Source organism: Brachycentrus maculatus, unplaced genomic scaffold (assembly GCF_059751285.1).
Source record: "Brachycentrus maculatus isolate JH-2025_06_01 unplaced genomic scaffold, ASM5975128v1 h1tg000121l, whole genome shotgun sequence".
NCBI lineage: Eukaryota > Metazoa > Arthropoda > Insecta > Trichoptera > Brachycentridae > Brachycentrus > Brachycentrus maculatus.
The window spans coordinates 1056760-1076905 of record NW_028280874.1 but is presented as its reverse complement, the minus strand read 5'-3'; positions in this window follow the sequence as shown (position 1 = coordinate 1076905).

The window sequence follows — 20146 nt, the reverse complement described above, 5'->3', positions numbered from 1 at the left end:
TTGGAATGTAACTGTCTACCTAATTTTTTTTAAATTCTGACGGACCGGAAAGGGTTAAAATTATCAAACGTTGGTCCGCGGAGTTAAAAAGGTTGAGGACCACCGGTTTAGATTACCTAAAGAAACCTCAATCACAATAAGCAAATCGCTCATGGTTTACTCATTTTCCTTTCCTCTATTAGCTGAGATCCCCGAGGTACCAAGTTGGCTATTAGCCGCATCGAAATGATATGCATCCCCTTCTTGTCCCCACCCTTTAACTTCCCGGTCAGCGACATAATCCGGGGAGATGTATGACTCCGTTCCGGGAACTAAATCCGCACATTAACCAAATCCCGATAAATCCGATACTTCTAGAACTAAGTGCTACTCGAGCCTTGCCGGAGAACGGGGTTTATTATTGGGCCAAATTACGACAACGGAGATATGGAGAGCGATTACTTTTAATCGGCGGCTCGTTGGGATAAAATACAACTATGTAATACACTAATAAATCCAGGGATATGTACAAATTATTACATGATTACAACATAATTGACAACGTTTTGAGTGCGTCTAAATACTTATTCACAAATCTGGATTATCTCCATTTATATGAGTTAGTTTTCATATTATTTTTTCACATCTCATCAAAAATGAAGAAGAATATGGATTATTTACTGGGCATTTACGGGGCTTCCAGACTTCCATATTCTTCTTCATTTTTGATGAGATGTCAAAAAAATAATTCAAAATCAGTGTTTGATTTTAACATTTAATAATAATAATAAAAATAATAAAACCATTATCCGCACCCCAATGGTGCATAGGGCACTGTGTCATATTAACGCAGTGTTATCTTAATCGTTTACACATGAAGGAAAGGTGATCAGCCCTCCGCTTCAGGTACCAGTCCATGGTAATATTGAATAAATATTACAGTGAAAAAATCACTTATATTTATTTTACCCCCCTTGGGAATCGAACCCGGGACCTCCAGAACGGTAGCCGAGCGTGCTGACCATTACACTACGAAGGCGGACAACAATAATATAGAAAATAATTATTCATAATGACAACGATTAAACTAGTAGCTGAATTATGCTATACAAAATAAAACCCATAAGAAGGTTTTTCCGAAGTCGTTAATTTTTGGGGTGAGGGTTTTAAAAAATGATGTTAAATAATTATTGAATAAAGAATATACTAATCTGCTAAGCCTATTTGAAAATAAGGCTTTAACAGGTATGCAGAACCCCTATTCATAGTATTATTTCAACCCCGTTTTTTTTCCATAAAAGAAAGTTAACCTTGAAAGCTTACCTATGAAACCTGGTCACTAATCAAATAAAATTAAAGTGAAAAAGGATTATATTTATGTTATATTATATTAAATGAAGTTCCACCAAGAAATGTCAGTACAAATTTATATCTAATAAAAGAAAGCATCAAAGACCCTAATAATTTGTATTTAACTGAACTATTAAAAGATATTTTTTTAGTTCAGCGCTTGGATAAGTTGAATTAAAAATATATTTATTTATTTATTACACATATTGCTACATATGTATTACGGCTCTTTAGGCATGGCCTGTGTTGAGCCGAAATACTTACATGTTAATACAATTTGAATTTTTATTATTATTTGTTTATTAAATTAATATATATATATATATATATATATATATATATATATATATATATATATATATATATATATATATATATATATATATATATATACATATATATATATATATATATATATATATATATATATATATATATTACATACAATAGATACAATAACAATTTACAGTATAAAGGTTTTACAATAAAATAATTACACCTGGACTTTGATTAAATCACTTGCTACCTTGTCCCTTCCAACGAGAAGCAACCATCGACGGACACTGTTCTTAAAGACATGATCACTACTGTTTCGGGCATTATTATGACTGTATTAAATAAAATATTTTTTCTCCTAACCTTATCTAGAATTAGTGGTGTATAGGTCACAGACTAAACCAACTCACTGCTAATCCCTTTCACTGCCTACACTGGGGCACTTCTAGAAAATTTAATGGTGATTTTACAAACTTGTATTTATTTAGATAGGTAGAGACAGGGACATTGAAAGCTTTTATTGTAAATTCACAGTAAAATCGGTATAAAATTTTAATTCTCATTTTTTATAAATTTCGCAACTTAACCATGAAAAAAAATATTTGCAACAGAAGGTCTGTCAGGGAGCCAAGATGCTTCTGTATTAGATCTGGGAATGCGGTGTTTCAGCGCAGAGGACAGTACAGTGTCAATTTGATCATTGAATTAATGAAAGCACGGTGATAAGTCCTGGGAATATTAAATATATGACTTATGTATGTAATATGTTTTGAAAAATAAATAAATAGATAAATATATATGAGTAACGTATATGTGTATACTATATATAAATATATAAATATATATAAATATATATATATATATATATATATATATATATATATATATATATATATATATATATATATATATATATATATATATATATATATATATATATATATATATATATATATATATATATATATATATATATATATATATATATATATATATATATATATATATATATATATATATATATATATATATACAATATCCATTAAATTTCTTTAACATTTGTTTGAAATACGTTCGTAATCACGATGACAAGTGAGTTTAAAAGAAATTCGCGCCGTGAGGGTACTCGAATTAAGCTGAATCATGGTCCTCGGCAGTCGGTAGGCACATGGGGTGCGTTTTCACGGTAGCTAGTAGTGGCTAGGTGTGCAGGGTAGGTGCCCACCAACCCGCACGCAGTGCAGGGCGCGCGGGGGTAGCTACCCACCGGCACACTTCAGGCGCTGCTGCCCGTAGGGGCGGGCAGGGAGCCATTACTCTAGATCAGCCCCGAGGTATCTGCACAACTCAAGGGATGCTTTCGTGAGGCAGGGTTGAACACAGACTGAGAAAACTCACCAAGTGTTTATGATTTTAAGTAGAAAAATATTTAAGTAGAAGTGTTTATGATATGTAAGTAGAAAACTATTTAAGTTGAAGTGTTTATGATATTTAATCAGAAGTGTTTATCATATTTCAGTAGAAAACAATATAAATAGAAGTGTTTATAATATTTAATCAGAAGTGTGATGTTTCAGCAGAAAACTATTTAAGTAGAAGTGTTTATGATATTTAAGCAGAAGCGTTTATGATATTTAAGTAGAAGTGTTTATAATATTTAAGTACAAGTGTTTATGAAATTTAAGTAGGAAAATATTTAAGTAGACGTGTTTATGAGAGTTCTCGTCTGCCTCTGTGGTGTAATGGTTGATGTATTTAGCTACCCTGCTGAAGGTCTCGGCTTCGGTACCCAGTGGGGTGGGGGTGAAAATAAATATTAGTGATTTTACACTCCAGTATTTGTTTGATATTACTCTGGACTGGTCCCTGGATCGCATTAGTGATTACTTTGCCTTTAAGTAAGTACAGATGGAGATGACTCTTCGTCGATACGATGTAGTGCCCTATGCACCATTAGGCGCGGATAAGGATTAGAAAGAGTAGAAAACTACCTTGTTTTACATATAGAGAGTATAAACAAGCAAGACAAAATTAACTAACCATCACCACTTTGGGTGGGCATAGAGGAAAGAATACCACATCAATCTGTCTTTGCAAACAATCTTCGCCTCTTCCGCATTCATGCATCTCCTCATACATACCCGCCGATTATTCTGTCTCCTGACCTGACCACTTTCAAGTATGATCAAGTTTTCAAGTATTATATGTATATATTGCTTACTTCAGCCGTCTTCTTGTATCCAGCATTGAACAAAAGCCTCCCTCTTCGACTTCCACAGTAGTCTGTTGGATGCGTCTCTCTTCCACTGTAGGCCCGCCACTTTCTTAATGTCATCGGACCATCGGAACTTCTGACCTGACCACTTGAAAGTATTTGAAATATTTGATCATCATAAATACATGCTGAAAGAGAGTAAGGTGAGGATCTATAAGACCTGCGTAAGACCGATCTTGACATACAGCACGGAAACGAGAGCCGACACCGCGAGAACAAAAAGCTTCTTGGGACATTCGCGAGAGAAAAACCTTCTTAGGACATCCAAAATGAAGACTCTACGACCCATTGCAGGCCTCACACTTCGCGACAGAGTTAGAAACTCAGAAATAAGAAAAATCTGCGATTTTGAAGATGTTGTGCGATGGGGAAGAGAAAGAAGACGATTCTGGACAAATCATGTGGGAAGAGCGAGTTCGGATCGAGTGGTGAGGATAACAGCGGACAGCAGCATAACCGGGATCAGACCCCTGGGAAGACCACCTAAACGATGGAAGGATAGCTGGTCTTCCACATCCCAGGAGCGGACCGGAGAGTGACAGGACTTAGTCCTAGAAGAAGAAGAAGAAGAAGAAGAAGAAGATCATGCCGATGTTTCTTGGGTCTTCCTCTGCTTCTATTACCAACCACATTCGCCTCATAAATTTGCTTCACTCATTCGATTCACACGCACGAAGCACCTCTATACACTACGCAATTTTATCGATAATGTCTTGCATTATATCCATTCACCATTCGAACATCCATCACACATCATTTTGTCACACATTCATCTAAGAAACTTGATGTGGCGTTATATTCCCTACCGAGAAGTGACGTCATGGTTACCGTAGAACGGGGCTACTTGAACTTTGATGTGTTACTTGAGCTCAGTACAAAAAACAAATTAAATCTGTATTTGGTCTACAATAATGAACGTATCGTGACAATAAGTTTCACCTGTCAAAGAAACAATGAATCATGTCGATATGTTCATTATTGTAGACCCAAATACAGATCTAAATCAAATTTTTTGTACTAGGCTCAAGTAACACATCAAAGTTCAAGTAGCCCCGTTCTGCGGTACTTAGTCAGTTTATTATATTAATAATTAAGTAACTTTTTTAATTTAATTCAGCTCTCTTAAGTAGAACATATGCATATCGAATTGCATATTTTTCAGCTTGCTTTTACTGTTCACTAATGGAATAATCCGCTAAGCCATATTGATTGACGTTGTAAGGAAACGAATTGAGATTATCGTTGTAATAAGAATAATTTTGAAACCAGCTTATCGTAAATTATAGTAAATATACACCTATTAATTACTTGTATAATAGTAGCCAAATTGAGTGTAATACCCAATATGGCTATTTCAGCTCACAACCCGTTACATCAAAAATATTAATGTCTTCTTCTTCTTCTTTTTATTGTAGGCCTTGCGGCCTTTTTTAAAAAGAGGAATTAGCCTCCTGCGACGTCGATTCCCATTTATCGACCATCTCTTTGGTGGTCTGCCCGGGAGTCGTCTACCATGGGGTTGGCCGTACAGTGCGATGTGGGGGGGAGTCTGGATGGTTCTATTCTCCTCACATGCGCATACCATTGTCTCCTTCGTTGCCTTCCCCACCTAACGACATCTTCGATCTCGCATATTAATAAATATTAATGTGCCTTATATTAATATGTTTCTTGTAAGCTGCTGACACTTTGTATTTCTAATGTTTAAGATGTGTCCTCGGCACTGGAAATTCAGTGAGGGCACATTATTGTAATTTGTAATTTGTAATTACAAATGTATGTACATATATGATAAAATTACACAATAATTCTGCAATTCTGTATATTATTATTATTATACAGAATTACACACACACCAATAGATATATATATATATATATATATATATATATATATATATATATATATATATATATATATATATATATATATATATATATATATATATATATATATATATATATATATATATATATATATATATATATATATATATATATATATATATATATATATATATATATATATACCTCCGTAGTGTAATGGTCAGCACGCTCAGCTATCGTTCTGGATATCTCGGATTCGATTCCCTGTGAAGGGGGGGGGGGCGAATAAATATAAGTGATTTTTTCACTCCAATATTTTTCAATACTACCCTGGACTAGTACGTGAAGCGGAGGGCTTCCTTCATGTGTTAACGATCGATATAACACTGCGTTTATATGCTGCAGTGCCCTATGCACTATTGGGTGCAGATAAGGGCTAAAAAAAGCCTCAGAAATACTGATTTAGCCGGTTTAGACTATGACCATTACATACTACGAATTATTAAAAGTAAAAATAAATCTTTACATGTGTAGCTTTAATTTTTTTTTATTTCAACCCTTATAAAGGATGATAGGGGTGTGATTTGCTTATCTCCCCCGCGCAGACAGCTACTACTGGCTACTTGGTACCCGCCGCCACCTATAGGGGATGCTCTTCAGCAGATTATACTTTTATTCCATCGATTTTATTACAATGTCTTCATCGTCATAAATTATTTCATTTTATACAACCCTCCGCGCCCCAAGATTACCCTCCTCCCCGCACTGCCCTTCGAGATTCTTAACCCTTTTTTGCTACATGTTATGTCAGGTATTACATCCACTTTGACGCTTATAATGGATTTCGTCGGCTTACTCTTGAAATGTCTTAACTCCATCTGGGCTGTTAACATCATTTCGGCTGTCCAAACTACAACCTGTAAAACACAGGGACATTTTTAAAAAAAACTTTTTTTGCATTTTTGGATTCAGTAAATTCTACTTACTTTTTCAAAAAAAATGTCCCTTACTGTGTTTTAAGTTTGAACAGCCGATCTGTTCAGGTGAGAGAAAAAAAACATGTTCATTAGTCTCCTTTCTCTCTTTCAAGAAGAGAAAGTCAAAAAAACATGTTTAAACTATCAAACGGAATTTATCTACTACTACTACTACTCCTACTACCATCACGCTGTTTCCCTCGCAGGGGTAGGCAGAGAGGTTGGAAGACCAACCTCTTCTGTTCTCACATACACTCCTCGCTTCCTTCACACCCATACATCTATTAATACATGTCCTCCGATTACGAAGACTTTTGACACCACCAGATTTTAGGTTCTGATTGTATAAAAATATGACTTATTGCATACACATGTAACATACTAATAATTACGAATGTAATCGATGAGTTAAGCTCGATAGTTAAATTATAATGGATATATATGTTATGTCTTTTGAAAATGTTCAATAATGGGTAGAATGGTGAATGTTACACAAGTGTATTAGGTGATCACTTAAGCCAGCCAAATGCCAGGTAGCAGGCCCTGACTTCCAGAGTGCTGAAGCTCAGACATCCATCTTCTTTCATATAAAAATGATAGATCTTCATCTAAGTCGAGACACCTATAATATTGATTTATCATAAGTAGGGTGAATAATCCCGCGTCTGATGTATTTTTCATTTCTCGTGTCGCTCACTCCTTTCAACAACTTCGTACATCAAATCGTCAATTTTCAGTTATGCATGTTTTCGGAATGCCTATATCCTAAAATGTACTATATCTCAACAAAAGCGGCATATTTTAAACTTTATATTTACCTACAACATTTTGCGTGTGTCCAAATACTTGTTCACAAATCTGGATTATCTTCAATTATAGAATATGATTAATATTTACCCGCTACAGGGCAGAAAATATTGCTTTTGCATTTTGAAGAAAAGGTATTGTTCAATTATTTTTCAAACAGAAAAAAAAACATTCAGGTTTTACTTAAAAAGATTTGTTGCACAATAAAAAGTTCAATAAGTGGCTTGAAATTTATTTTTAATACATCCTATTATATTTTTAAACTTTAAAAACGATCTCCTGAATTTTTTTTTCATATTTATTTATGACGTTGTTGAAAGGAGTGAGCGATGTATACAAAATTTCAACTCCCACTATTCGTAATGTACCTACTTACAGATTGATATTTATGAATTCATTTCATAAATATCAATCTGTAAAAATCAACTTGAAAGAGTCCAAATTCTTTGAAAAAAATAGTTGCTGGAGATTAAAAGACGTCACTAAGGGAGATTTTATTTATCTCGACCGATTATTATTAGTAAGTCTAAGAGAAAGTAGTAGTAGAAAGTAGTCCAAAATAACAAGTAATGATATTTCCTGTTCGTGTATTACTGGACATGTTTACAATTTGACGCCCGTTACAAATGTATAGAAACCTTTTTTTCTGCCACATTTCGCTTCCATTAATACCCGCCATAAAGTAAATAGGTCAACAAAGAGTATTTCTGGATACCTGCTCATTCATTACATACATTCTTACATTTTTTCTTGCCAGTGCTTATATCCATAGAAATATATGACACCAAAAAAACCTTATCTCGCTTGGCTCTTTGTGCTTCATAACTAAAATTATTCGCTGATAAAGGTATAGAAAGAAGAGTGAATGCTGGGAAAAGAGTAAATGGTGCACTCAAATAAGTTATATATAGTAAGTAAAATCCTACCAGCGAAACCCCTTTGTACATATATTGATGATGCTATTCTTCTTACCGATAGCAGAGAAGACCTGCAGGCGTTGGTGACTAAACGCTCAATCCTTTCAACAACGTCAAATATAAAAAATCGTAAATTTTCAGCTGTGTGCATGTTGTCAGAATGCCCATAAAATGTGTATTTTTAACTTAATATTTACCCGCTACAGGGCAGAAAGTTTTGTTTTTGCGTTTCGAAGAAAAGGTGTTGTTTATTTATTATTTTTTTAAATATACTAAATATAGTGTTAAAGCTTAACTGGCAGTACACAACTACAGTAGATTCAAAATTCAATAAAAAATATGCATTAAAAAAAATCTCATGTAAACTATATCGTGGGCACACTGTCAAAAACGTCAACTCTTAAATTCCTGTTTTCATAAACCCTATTATTTACAACTTTTAGACTGAATTTGTCCGCCTCCGTAGTGTAATGGTCAGCACGCTCGGCTACCGTTCTGGAGGGCCCGGGTTCGATTCCCAGGGGGGGTAAGAATAAATATGAGTGATTTTTTTCACTGTAATATTTATTCAATATTACCCTGGATTGGTACTTGATGCGGAGGGCTGATCACTTTTCCTTCATGTGTAAACGATCAAGATAACACTGCGTTTATATGACGCAGTGCCCTATGCACCATTGGTGTGCGGATAAGGGTTTTATTTAAGGGTTTTAGTTAGGGACTGAATAAAATACCCGTTATTAAACTCAAAGTTGAATTTGCTTTTAAAACCACATTAATGACATTTCAAACTACTTAATGTATTTTTACTTAGTTAAAAACTTTATAATATGCATCATTAAGTCAAAATTGCATACTATTGAGATAACGCTTTTTGCCAGTACACCTACGATATTAAATAAATAAAAATTATAAATAAATTAAAAAAATATCGTATAAATTTCATCCTATTTCGGTACGGGCCACAGATTTTTCTTAATAGAGTTATCAAAATATTTGAAGATAATTGATTTGTAAAACTCCACTAATTAACGATGTTTTAAAGCTACGAGATTTATGTCAATAATGATTAAGCCGTAAAAATCCTAAAAGTTTTTAATTAGTACCTATCTTCCAGAATCTCTGATCAAAGGAAAAAATAACAAATTAAGAACAAAGTCGACATCAAAGCCATTGTCAATCGGTGAAATTTCCTAACAAAAAGTTAAAAGGAGCGCAAAAGTTTTTAAGAAAAATGACAGCATTTCTGGTGGGGAAGTTTTTGAAATTGGATCAACATTTACCGGATTCGTAATAATTATCCTACATTGTTTTCGCAATAGAAAGTTTCCCGAACCGTTCTGCTTTGATGTCTGAGATAAATAATTAAGTAATGACGCTAGACTTCTAAGGGAGCCTCTCTGCTGACTTTACTTAACTAAGCAAAGAATGCGAGAGCAGAAAACGGCTGTCTAACCAATTTTAATGTATGCTGAAAAAAAAACAAAAAATATTTATGAAAGCAAAATTTATGAAGGGTGTACTCTCAAATATACAAAATCAGTACGCGACACGTGTTGTGTGAGCAGATTTTTTTAAGAATAATTATTAGAATTTGCGAAAAAATATTTTTTATCATTCATTTTACTGAAAAAATAATCTCCTTATTATTCATCGTTCACTTTGTGTAATACCACTTTAATAAACACTAATTCGTGACTACCGGCTTCGGAATAATCATTCCGTCCTCAGGTCATTAAAATAAAGTTATTACAGTCTGACATTTGTACAAAAAAAATACACAAAATGAACGAAGAATGATATAGAGAGTGTTATATTATATTATATTACCATACCACAAAGTTAACAATGCTTTTAACACACAAAATATATTTGTTTACCTCTTTGCCTTTAAAAAAAGAACTTTTTTTAACAAAACCATGTATTTATTTCGAGGAAAACTTTTTTTTCAATACAAAAACGGTGTTTTCAGCAATTACGTTAAATGTGTCCTGGGTTAAAAAAAATACGTTGCGGACTATTGATTATCCCGCCGTAAGTCATTCACATTTCATTTTGTGGTAATATCTATATTTGTATTATAATTTAATGTTTACTGTACTGTAGTTGTGAAGTTTAGGTTTCGCCGAGGGGTTTTTATGCGTTAAAACCGATGTCAGCGCACCATTTACTCCGTTCCCAGCATCCGCACTCCTTTCTATATCGTTATCAATCTTTCTATCCCTAGAAAACGTACTTCCCAAATATACGAAATAATCGACCTGTTCCATAATTTGCATTATTTACCAATATAAAAGCAATATATTTTATATACGTGTATATAAAATATAATTCTTGAAAGTAAGCAGGTAGGTAGGTAGGTAACTAACTAACTAACTAACCATCACGCCGCTTCCCCGCAGGGGTAGGCAGAGAGAATCGAACGCCACACCACTCTGTCTTTGCAAACATTCTTTGCCTCTTCTACATTCATGCATCTCCTCATACATACCCGACGATTATTACGACTCCTGACCCGGCCGCTTTCAAGTATTTGACATACCTGATTGTGCCAAGTTTTCCTCGGTCGTCCTCTGCTTCTTTTTCCAACTACATTCGCTCCATAAATTTGTTTAACCGTTCTTTCTTCACTCATACGCTCCACATGTCCAAACCATCTCAACACACCTTTCTTAATTTTATCGATAATGCTTATCTCAGCCTTACATTCTTTCCTTATTTCATCATTCGAACATCTATCAAACATCGTTTTGCCACACATTCGTCTGAGGGATCGCATTTCGACTGCATTCAGTCTGCTTTCATCCTTCTTTTGCCAACTCCATGCTTCGCTTCCATACATAAGGCCTATATTTATTAGCCGCGACGAGTTATTATTTCATATCTATACGAAATGTCATGAAATTTATGAATATTTATTGACAAAATGAAGCTTTGGTGATTTTCCATCCAACCTACCCCTAAATTATGCGTTATTGTGCGATTCGATAAATAATTATTTTGGCATTAACACAAAATCATAAAATAATTCAATGAATCATTAGCGATTGGCCATTTGAACAATGTTTAATGGCTCGTGAAATACACAAACATGATTAGCATTCGAATAATGAATTTTAATAATTAATTGTTTCCCACAAAAGCAAATAATTAATTTTTACAACATTTTGAGTGTATCCAAATACTTGTTCACAAAATCTGGATCAAATCCAGATTTTGTGAAAAAGTATTTGGACACACTCAAAATGTTGTAAATAAATTATCTGGTCAAATTATAAGCTTAATAATAAAAATGAAAATGGTATTTTCTGGCGTTTCTCATGTGTGTGATTATAATCCAGGATTCGGATCTCACTTACTAATATAAGAGTTTCTGCTTAATAAAAAGCTTTTTTACATCTCACCAATAGATGTCTCTAGTGAAGTTCTAGTGATTCATGAACAAGGTTTCTAAATTGGTTCATATATATAGAACTTCCAAGAATTTGAGTAGTGTGGTTGTCAATAATGGGTAGAATTGGTGAATGTTACACGTGTGTAAAGTGATCACTGAAACCAGCCTATGACGGTCGTAAGCCCCGTAAATGCCCAGACTTCCATATTCTTCTTCATCTTTGATGAGATGTCAAAAAATAATAAATTAATTTTTGTCTGAAAGAAGCTAATATTTAAATTGTTTTTCCATGTCAATTTGACAGCCTGGAAAACAATTGTGTTTGACAAAGGGCCTGTATATCGCAAAACACATACATTCTTCAAAGAACGTTGGGTTAGAACATTCAAAGAAATAAGATGAAAGGTAAGAAAAAACGGTAAAAAAGATTTAAGGTTTTGAAGGTTTTTGTTATTTTTATTTATTTAAAAAAAAATAATGTATGTGTTTTTTATTATTTACATATAAATTTTAATTTCTTACTATTTCTGTGAGCCTAAGCGACTCATTATTAGAAATAGGTATCAAATTGTGGTAGAGTGCATTCGAACTGAGAAACTATGACTTAAGAGTCCGCGACACTAACCACGGAACCACAACCCGATGCAGTTGATGTTAGAAATTGAGAAAGACCTCAAAATATGATCGGGCTTACCAAATATGGATAATTTCCAGTTATATTTTCTTCTTGTTAATGATGAATTTTTAAAATAAATATAAGCGCCTTTTGATTTTAGTATTTATTTATGTTTACCCGAGACTGCTACCTGAAGCGCAGGACTCTTGTCTTCATATAATTAACGGCCAATGTAATACACTGTCGATTCGATGCAGTGCCCTATGCACCATTTTGGGTAGAAAGGGATAAAAAATAAGAGAAGGTGGGAAAGAATATTTTTTTAAAAATGGAAACTATGCTCTTTTTTTTCATTTGCTTTTCTTATTATTTCTTATTATTTAATTGATTAAATACATACATAATATGTACTTCAACTTTGATGTATATAGGGACCTATGATATATCTATGGAAGATTCATGAATGTGGAAGAGGCGAAGATTGTTTGCAAAGACAGAGTAGTCTGGCGTTCTATTTTATCTATCTACCTCTGCGAAATAGTGACGTTATGGTTAGCTAAGTCTTTTTTTATATACGTATTAAAAAAATGGTTTTCGGCAATATTTTCACATAAATTTATAAACGTCGATTTTTCTTCACATTTCGTTTAAATTGAATATCGCGACATACGGATGCATTGTCATTCTTGTTTAATGCACTAGTGCCGAATGTGTGTCTTCACAGACCACGTGTTGAAGTCGGCTCAAGTGTGACCCACAACAGGGTGCACGTGAAGAATGAGCGCAAGCATTGACTAGGAGCGCGGGGAACGCCCAGCCACATGTTGCTAAACACGTGTGTTTACTGCATACTGCACATAACTGCACTGTTGTTATGCACATACCACTGACATTACATTCCTTCCTCAATACCCAAACTAACATAGGCTTGTGTGATGAATGGTTCTAGAGATGTCTAGGACCTTTCATTCGACATTATTATTTATTGAATAATTTATACAGCGGCATTGTGAGAAATCATCTTAAATGCGCATTACAAACAAATTACTTAATTAACTATCACCCAACATTTTGAGTGTGTCCAAATACTTGTTCAAAAAATCTGGATTATCTCCACTTACAGGAATTATTTTCATATTATTTCATATTATAATAAGTGAATGTTACACGTGTATAAAGTGATCACTTAAATCAGCCTATGACGGTTGTCAGCCCTATAAATGCCCAGACTTCCATATTCTTCTTCATCTTTGATGAGATGTCACTATAGACACAGATATAACTATCACCCGCTTAAAAACGATTATAAATGTAATAATAATTTATTATACATATATATATGTATATATATATATATATATATATATATATATATATATATATATATATATATATATATATATATATATATATATATATATATATATATATATATATATATATATTTGTATATATATATATATATATATATATATATATATATATATATATATATATATATATATATATATATATATATATATATATATATATGATTTAGGCGATGTCAAATTCTGTATGCTGCAGAATCAGACAAATTATATTTTATTTACAATATTTCAAAACGTATTACATAAATAAATCATATACGTATAATATTTCCGATGAGTAATTTATATTTCTCATTTTGATATTATATTTTATGTTTTAAAAAAAAAATGAAAAGAAAAAAGACATAAATAAGAGAAACAAAAAATTATAATTTCAATAGGCACAAACAATGAACATTGAGTGTAAGTCCCATTATCTTTATGTTTTTTGTACCTATATTAAAGAAACTTAAATTATCTTTTATTTGCAATTAGTTTACAGATTAACAAAAAACACTTTAAACCTTTAAGTAGCTGGCTAAATAAAAATAATATTTTTTCAAATAATGGCAAAAAAAGATTTAAAAAAACGTATTATTAATTATGAAGAACTGTAATAGAAAAGTCGTGTTTAGGTTAGTACGAAGACAGCAAGAATACATAATTTCGTTTGACCTTTTTACGTCTGTCCAGGTAATATCCTTTTGGATATCCTTGACAGGGTGGTAATCAGGATTCTACAGTCCTACTGGGGGGTCGCTGGAGTGTCAGGACTCCCACTGTTTCTCACAGAAAGAGAATTTACAAATAAAAAGAGGACATAAATCCTACAGATACCTGAAGGTAACAGAGATTAAACTCATCTTTATTATGCTTGCAACAGTATGAGAATTAATGCGATATTCGAAAAACAATGTTTTATGTTTTGAATATTGAAATGATTTTTCGCAATAAACCTCTATCTATCGTTTTTCAAGGGACCTATCGAAATAAACTATGAATGCGGGAAAACAATAAATGCGGGAAAACAATTTGTATGACATACCAGTAACTCGAGTGCACTTTTTTGCAAATTTGCACAAAAATAGTTGATTTTAGAAAAAATACAAAAAACGGAAATGGGTATCATGCAAATTGATAATAAAACCAATTGATAAGTATTCAAAATGGTTTAGTTAAGAAAAACAAAAACAATTGATTACTATTTTAAATTTTTATAGTCAAAAATATCAAATTTGGAGCGTAATTCAAACGATGAATGCGATAAAATGATGAAAGAGAAACGATCAATGCGATCTATTTTTGTATGAAATAAATCCGGGGTAGAAGAAATAAACGACTCATCCGGGAAAATGATTATTTGAGGAACGATAGATAGAGGTTTCACTGTATATTGAATTTTTAATAACTGTCAAATTTTTTAGTAATGTGTTTTGGGTCGGGTTCTATGTACATTACAAAATACATCGGCTGTCCAATTTTAAAACACAGTAAGGGACATTTTTTTTGGAGTACGTTTTTTTTGCATTTTTGGACTAAGTAGATTCTACTTAGTCCAAAAATGCAAAAAAAACATACTACGAATAAATTGTCCCTTACTGTGTTTTGAGTTTGGACAGCCGACATGTATGTATATATCACACCTTGGCCATTCCCCAGCTCATGGGGATCAAGAGGAAGGCGTTACAATTTGTCGGCTCATCTTTTCCCCGCTCCAGACTCTCGACGTGCTGAGACCGATTGACGACGTTTCAATCTATTTATTTTTTATGTCATAATCATCATCCTATTATTATTAGTCGGGTTGTGGTCCCGTGGTTAGTGTCGCGGACTCTTAAGTCAGAGTTTCTCGGTTCGCACCCACTCTACCATAATTTGATACCTATGTATGTCTAATTTAGCCGCTTAGGCTCACAGAAATAGTATCAAATTGAAATATTTGTGTAAATAAAAAAAACACAAATATTTCGATTTTATTTAACAAAATATATTATCTTTGTCTTTTATAAGCGCCCTTCAGGTAGTATTTAAATGAACGCAAATATTATTATTATTATATAAAATATATATATATATATATATATATATATATATATATATATATATATATATATATATATATATATATATATATATATAATATATGTATCCGCCTCCGTAGTGTAATGGTCAGCACGCTCGGCTACCGTTCTGGAGGTCCCGGGTTCGATTCCCAAGGGGGGTAAAAATAAATATAAGTAAATTTTTCACTGTAATATTTATTGAATATTACCCTGGACTGGTACCTGAAGCGGAGGGCTGATCACCTTTCCTTCATGTGTAAAAAAACGATCGTGATAACACTGCGTTTATAAGACACAGTGTCCTATATTATTTATTATAATATATATCATAGTCATACAGGAGAAAGTGACCAAATGCATTTTTTACAAAAAGTGATTTTTGACTATTTGATATTGGAAGTTTAACATATTGACTCGTTAAAAATGACTAACTGCATTGATGTTTATTTTCTTGCCAAGCAAAAGTGACTTAAATGACCCTCATGAACATTTTACGCTTTGTTAGGTGGTCACTTTCTCCTGTACGACTACGATATGTTCATATTTCAGTGTTTCCTCTTTTCCTGCAATGCCTGCGTGTCGCCATGTTGTATTATTTATTTGTGATAATTAGGGTTTTTTTGCATTCACTTTCACGGGAACCGGTGGGTAGGGAATAATTTATGCCGTCGTATTTACAAACTTCTCCGTTTATTAGACCCATAAATCTTGTACGGTCCTCACTCCTTCCAGCATTCATGTAATTCCTTTCTTGTCTAGTTCAGTACATTAAAGAAAACATTAAAAGGCTCTACTCTGCTTTAAAAATAAATCCAATGAAGCATAGGGCATTTCAAAAATTCGATACATAGTTTTTGAAACAGATTTTTTTTGACATCTCAACGGCGAATATTGAAACCTAGGTATTTACTGAGCTTACTACCTGTCATAGGCTGATAAAGTGATCATTTTACACATATTTAGGTGTATGCAAGATTCGAACCACGGATTATTTTAGTACAGTGCCCTATGCACCATTGGGTGTTGATAAGGGTTAGAAGAATATGTCGTTCCACAAACGTAGTCAATAAATAATAAAATGGTAGATCGTGAAATGGAACTATATACCGTAGTCAAAAAGACAAGATTATTACCACAATAACACAAACTATTAAGTAAATTAAAACATTAAATATATTAATCAAACCGTCTGCAATAAATTAAATTAATTAGGGGCAGTAAATTGTCTACACTTCATTCCAATAACTCGGAATACTGCTTAAATGCCAGGCGACCCCTCTGCTTGGCGCAAATAAAGAGCAGGCATTTAGACAAAACGATTCGTTTATTTTGAACAAGACAAATTCTTAGACAATCCGAGGGCGCCGGAGAGATTTACTGCTTCCCAGGACGAGGCGAGAAGTGATAAGGGAAGAGGAACAACAGTTTAGAGCCTGGAATAAGAAAAATACGAGGTAGGAAATGCTTTATCAGTGCCGAAAAGCTATTGAAGAATCATCCTACCTACCGACAAATGAAATCAGCCGCCATTTTAGGATAAATTACAGTGCAAAGAGAAATTTGTAATTTTAAAAAAATATTTTGAGTGTGTTTGGACACAATTGTTCACAAATTATGTGTTTATCTCCACTTGATAATCTAAACAATGTGTACAAGGAAAATGATTTACTGATGAATGTTAGTGAATCCAAAATTATAGTTTTTGAAAAAGATGAATGTATGTACAATAGATCTGGTGGTATCTGTAGCGCAGGAGTGATCCACATAGTCTTCAAGTAAGTAACGATTAAGATAACACACTGCGTCAATACGAAGCAGTGCCCTATGCACCATTGGGTGCGGATAAGGGTTTGAAGACGATAAGGAATACAATATATAAAATTGCAGTAAATAAGTCGAGCCAAACTCAACATCGGAGTTGGTGTAATATATTAATACAATGTTGAGCCACACTCTCGACATGGGAGTGTTAAGGGTTAAGGCATTCGAAATTCGATCAACTATATAAATCTTTATATAAATATAAGGAGCAGTGATTGATGTGTAAATTTAAACCGAAGATGGCGTTTGCTACCGACAAGCGGAAAAAAAAGAAAAAAAATGATACGTGTTAAGGAAATTATAGCGATCACTTCGGCCCCCAGTGAAATTGCCTTCTTTAAATACAGAACCGAACTCTGAATTCACTTTTTGGATATCGCATTTATTTGGGAAAAAAAAACATATTTTGAACCTGATAATTTTTTGATTATTAAGGGTCACTCTCAAATATACAAAGTCAGTATGCACCGTGCAGTCTGCGCACATTTTTTTTACAATATGCATTGATTTTTAGCAAGTAAATATTTTTATATATGTTTTTATATACTTTTCAAAACCATATATTTTTTTGAAGATAAACATTTTTTTATAAACATGTTTTAGCAAAATATGCAATTACGTAAAATGTTACTTGGGTTTAAAGTAAATTAAGTTATGGGCTGTTAACTATCCCGCCTTAAGAATGGAATGTTTAGATAGTTTGGACGTGTGGAACAAATGAGTGAGGAAAGGATGGTAAATCAAATTTGGCATGATCAAGTTGGCATTTCAAATACTTTAAAGTGGACGAGTCAGGAGTTAGAATAATCAGCAGGTATGTATAACATGAGGAGATCTATGAATGTGGAAGAATGTTTGCAAATACAGAGTGGGTATCTATTTCCTCTGCCCACCTGCAGGGAAGCGGCGTGATGGTTAGTTAGTTAATAAGTATTTATTTAGATACGGATCAATTTAAATGAAGGAATCCAAAAGAATTATTAATGTCGTAATAAATCGTTTTTATTAAAAAAAAGTTAAATAAATAAAATAAAAGAATGTGTCTTTCTACTTTTTGGTCGTTTTAAATTGAATCTGTTCAATGCCTAAATTAAAAATGCATGTTAAAATTTAAACTGTAATGAAAATAATGAAAATATAAATAAAACAAAACAATGCAATCAACATTGGAAATGCGACAGCAAGTAAGACCATATGTTAAGAAGCAAGCTGTCCGCCATGACCAATGGCGTTATTACGCGTGTTGCTGTTACGTGTTACGTTCAACAGAAAGTGTTGCCAGTTGCAAATTGTTGATAAAAAAATACATGTTACTTGGTAAATTTTGATTTATGCAGATATGCGAGTATATAAATACGCCCGTATTTGAATGCAGTTTTGTGTAAATTTTGGTATAAGAAATTGGAGAATAACTTTAGAAGTTATAAGACTTTTAACAAATAAATACTAACATTTTCATTAATAAAGATATAAATTGAAATATGAACAAATAATTTTTTTATTCGAAAAAGAGATTTTTTTGAGACGGCCCTGCGTCAGTTATTGATGTAAATAATTGCGTCGATATAATCAATGGTAACTAGGGATGCCATCAATCAGGACCTCGATCGGTCGATATATCGACCCTTTTATTAAGATCGGAGAATCGATATCGGTGTTTGCTTTAGAGTGTACACCATACACGTTACATTACACATTCCTGATTGAGTGGCTTGACCGTGCGTTTATTATTGATACATTTTGTTTATATTTTTTGCGGTCGGTACAAAATAACACGGCTCTTCTGTAAGAATTATAATCAAAGGATTTTTAATAATTATAAGTCTGTAAGGAACGGAGAGTTTTTTATACATCATAGGTTGTTTAAAGTAAAAATAGTTTGGCTTCGCACATTAGGTTTCAGGATTGATTCTCATTGGTGTCAAAAAATTAAGGTATTTTGTCATATAAATGTTTATTTCAGAACCAATTTACGATAAATGGCAACTTAAATATCTTTAAATTCAGGTAACATTTAACGTAATTGAATTTAATTTTTATTTTATAATTAAATAATGGATTGATCGTCGCAGGACGCTAATCCCTCGGAAAATCGGTAAGTATGTATAAGGAGATGCATGAATGCGGAAGAGGCGAGATGTTTATAATAATTAACTTTAAAACAATTAAGAATTAATAAATTAAGTTCGATTTATCGTTTAAGAGGTCTTATAGAAAATTTTTGTCCGCCTCCGTAGTGTAATGGTCAGCACGCTCGGCTACCGTTCTGAAGGTCCCGGGTTCGATTCCCAGGGGGGGTCAAATATATATATAAGTGATTTTTTCACTGTAATATTTATTCAATATTACCTTAGACTGGTTTCTGAAACGGAGGGCTGATCACCTTTCCTTCGTGTGTAAACGATCGAGATAACACTGCGTTTATATGAAGCAGTGTCCTATGCACCATTGGGGTGCGGATAAGGGTTTATAAAGAAAATTAAGTTGCGATTTATC